Raw genomic sequence first — 4,017 nt, forward strand, 5'->3', positions numbered from 1 at the left:
TTTGTCTTCTTAGGTCATTTCTTACAAACATCCTTTGTTAGGCTCTCTGCAGGGGGAGATAAGGCCAAGCCAAGGGGACAAAGGAGGCAACACTAGGGTCACACTTATCCACACACCCGTCAGCCCCACAGAGCTGGTGACTGAGGGTGACAGCCGCAACAACTCTCCCTGCAATCCCTGTCCTGTGTCCCACTCCTCACCCATTACCAAAAAAGCTGGGGCCAGATGTCCAAGCCTGATTCTTCCAATGTGCCCCTCCCATCTCCCCTGCAGGTCCATTTCCACAGGGCTAGATTCTTTTCATGCTCTGAGCCTTCAGGAGAAAGTCTGGAATTTTCTCCCATATCCTGAAGCTGGGAAAGTCCCAGCTGTGTTGATCGTCCCCAAAGACAGACTAAACCTCATTAACAGGCCTGTACTCTGGACTCTGAGGCACGTCATCGCTGGAACCTCCTTCCGGGCCAAATTGTAGAGCTGCCCAGCAGCTGGCCAGCCACACTCTTTCCTCCTTCCTCCCAACCTGTATCCATCTGGGCCCCCTTCCTTTGGGATGTCTCCCCACACAGGGGAGTGGATGAAGCCATTGTTGGCATTCCAGTGGGCTCTACACTTGTGAGAATAAGAAGGAGGCCGAAGTGGCTTAAGCATGTGAGCATCACCTACACTTTCTTTCCACACTCTTGGAAGGGGAAGAGGAGTGACTTTGCAGAATTATGGATGTAGATAAATAAAAGTGTGTGCAGAGCAGGAGGTCTAGGGAATAGGGCTGACTCGTGAACTCAAATTGCCGAGGCCACAGCCATGCCTTTTGCGTGCTTCATCTATTCATCAGAGGGATCCAGGCCATGAGGGCAACCAGGCTGGTCCACGCTCCCAGCTTGGAGTCAGAAGATCAGGGTTTGCCTCTTGGCTCTACCTCTCTCAGCTTTGCAGTCTCCATCAATGGTTAGCCCCTCTGGGTCTCTATTGCCTCACATATTAGCTAGAGATGACTAAACTATGATGTTTACAGGAGCCACTGCTCGTCAGGTCCCCCCACCTTTGTGCCTGGAATGTGGGATCCTGTCAACGAGCGCCGGCGTCTCCTCTCCCTACCCCGCATGCTGACCCTTACTCTACTCACTGCCCACAGTACCCTTTCATCACCTCTTCTGCCCTACCCTCAGCACAACTCATGTGGTTTTCTGAGAATTTTTCCTTCTCTTTTGTGAAATGGCAGCACATGAGGGCTACCGCCCTTATAAGAGGAAGTCCTCCAACCTCAGGGCCTTTCCCAGGTTCACACGAGGACCTCTGCCTCGCCACCCAGAGGGCCTCCAACAAGACTTCTCTCTCTCTCTAAGGTCTTCTGGGAGATAACAGTCAATTCCTTGGGGAGTTCTCAGAGCCACAGCTGTGCAGAACAAATGTGAGCCATATTTTTCTTGGGGCCTCCTTATCACCTATTATCATGACCCCAGAACTCCAAGAACACTTGGCCTTCAGTCCACTTTCCCTTGAACTTTGCCTAGGTCACTTGCCCAGGTCATCTGGCTGTACCTTACCTTCCCTCAGCAAAATGTGTCAGTCCTCAGAGGCCTCACTGTCAGGGTGTCTACTCCACTGAGCCCACAGTGTGTTAATAAGTGAGAGTAACTCCATTAACTGTCCCATAGTGTAAATGTATAAGGCGTGATACCCTGGTTTATTTTTGTAGTAGACCAGGTTGTTAAACAGCAATGAATTGTTAAAAAAGAAAGGCATTTCCTTTTCAGTTATTTTTTAATCTTTCAGATTCAATCAGGAGAATTCCTCAGCACTTGCCAGTCTCAGCCCCCTTCTCTTTCTCTCTCTGCTCCAACAAAAGAGAGTAAATTCAGGATTCACAGCATCAGACAGGCAGCTGCATCAAGTTCAAACTGAAAAACAATGTTTGTATTGATTGTATTTTAGCAAGAATTATTGGTTTTAAATTGATAGCAGTTATAAAATGTTACCCTTCAAAATGAATTGATTTAAGTAAAAAAAAAAAATAAAGTCATTTTAAAGAAAATCACTAAGTATACAACATAAGAGAACAGTGTTACAGAGACTTGTGAAAAATCTCAAAGGTAGAATGCCAAACTGGGGATTTGTTTTAGCCGAAAGACACACCATAACATTGAGAATCCCAGACCCTTAAGACCAGCTGGTGGATGAGGGGTTTAGATCCCAGAGCTTTTTAATGTACCCTCAAATCCCAGCTCTGATGGTGTCATGCACCCTTAGGATGGATGCCTTCTCTTTAACTCTGCCCATTATTCATTCAACAAGTAAGTATGTTAAAAAAAAAAAAAAACCCTAAAAGACCAAAATTTGCTGCTTGGGTTGCCCTGTGCAACACCAAGTCTGGGCTCTGGAAGATGAAGTTGAGAAGAGGAGAGTTGGGGTTGGCAGGCAAAGTCTTCATAGTTACTGGTTGGCTGGAAAGAGCTGAGTTCATTAGTCAGGTGAGAGACCTAGGTTGGTCAAAGCAGGCTGAGGCATATGTGGGACTCTGGATTATGGCGACTAGCTGCTTGTGCTGTATATGGGACATGTCTGAATCAGGATGATGTATCCAGACAGGTCTGCACCAGTGTCAGAAGGCAAGATGGAGAGGTCACGGGGTGTCACTTATTAAAATTGTGTCACAGAAAGACCATACTTAAAGAAGTCAGAAGTCCTAGACTCTAATTTCAGTTCTGATTTCAGCTGATTGTATGAACTTTAACAAGTTGCTTTACCTCCCCAGACCTCAGTGTTCTCATTTGCAAAAGGTCAGGGATGAGTAATATCTCTTAATTCTATCCGGAGAATTAAAAGTGAGTTTCACCAAGACAGGAGCCATGCCTGTTTCATGAGTTAATGTATACCTAGTCTCTGTCCCACAGTAAGTTATAATTATTTTCATGAATTAATACACAACATGTTCAGCAGAAACATCCCACATATTGTAGTTTTTATTTTTAAATGGTAGGTCTTATGATAGCTGTCATTCCTCTACTCCTATCACAAGCACTTCGCTGAAATGAGAAATCCATAGCAGGACAACTACGAGGGAAGCTGATTGAGGAGTTAAGTGGTTCTCTGTCGATTCCAAGAGACTTAAAATTTGGCAGGTGCATGGATCTAAGTTCCTTGGTGTGAGGCTAGTTCCCCAAGCTCCATCTTTGTCTGTTTGCCCTGAGTGGGGAGAGCAGAAAGATTTTGGGCTGAAACCCTGACCATGAAGCAAAGCAAAAGAAATGCTGGCTAGCAAGAGAGAAAGGTTAACAGCTTAAACAGCTTATTATTTTCCTCTTAAAACTCATCCAAGAACCTATATTACAAGGAAAAGCCACAAGAAAGCATGTGGACTTTCCCAGTTATAATGACTAACAACTGCTCCTGTTTTTTTGCAGTATCTGTGGGCTTGAATGTGACCCCTTGTTGTACAGAAAATCAAGCACAGACTTTCCTTTCTTCTGAGTTCCAGCTATCCACAAGGGTGGACCAAGTTGGCTGCATTTTGCAAGCTGCTGTGTAGCAGAGAGGCTAAATAGCTCTACTTGTTGCAATTCCTCCTATGTTCATTCAATAGAACATGATTAAGCACTTTCTTGGTCCAGACATTATCTGTGTATTAGGAATCCAGGAGCTCCTAGATAAATAGAGGACACAAGTAAGACCAATAATTGCAATAGTGTAGACAAACACTTGTTTAGGGTAAATATCAATACTGTAGAAATGTAAACAAATGGCATCTTTTCCAGCCTTGGTTTCTGGGAGGAAAAGGCCTCTGAGCTTGGTTTTGTGGTATAAGTAGAAGTTGATCTGGTAAAGAAGACAAGTAAGATCCTCCAAGAAAAGGAAACAATTTGTGAAAAGACCCAGAAGTTTGTCCTTGGTAATGGGGAGGAAAGAAAAAAGCTTGGCCTTTCTGCAGCCAGGGCACCTGAGGTGAGAGAGGAGAGTCGAAGGTGGAGAGAGAAGGGCCAAGCTCCATGTAGATGCACTGAGGGACCTGGAGGACAAAAG

The sequence above is a fragment of the Rousettus aegyptiacus genome, unplaced genomic scaffold, assembly GCF_014176215.1.
Source record: "Rousettus aegyptiacus isolate mRouAeg1 unplaced genomic scaffold, mRouAeg1.p scaffold_m13_p_6, whole genome shotgun sequence".
In the NCBI taxonomy this organism is placed as follows: Eukaryota; Metazoa; Chordata; class Mammalia; order Chiroptera; family Pteropodidae; genus Rousettus; species Rousettus aegyptiacus.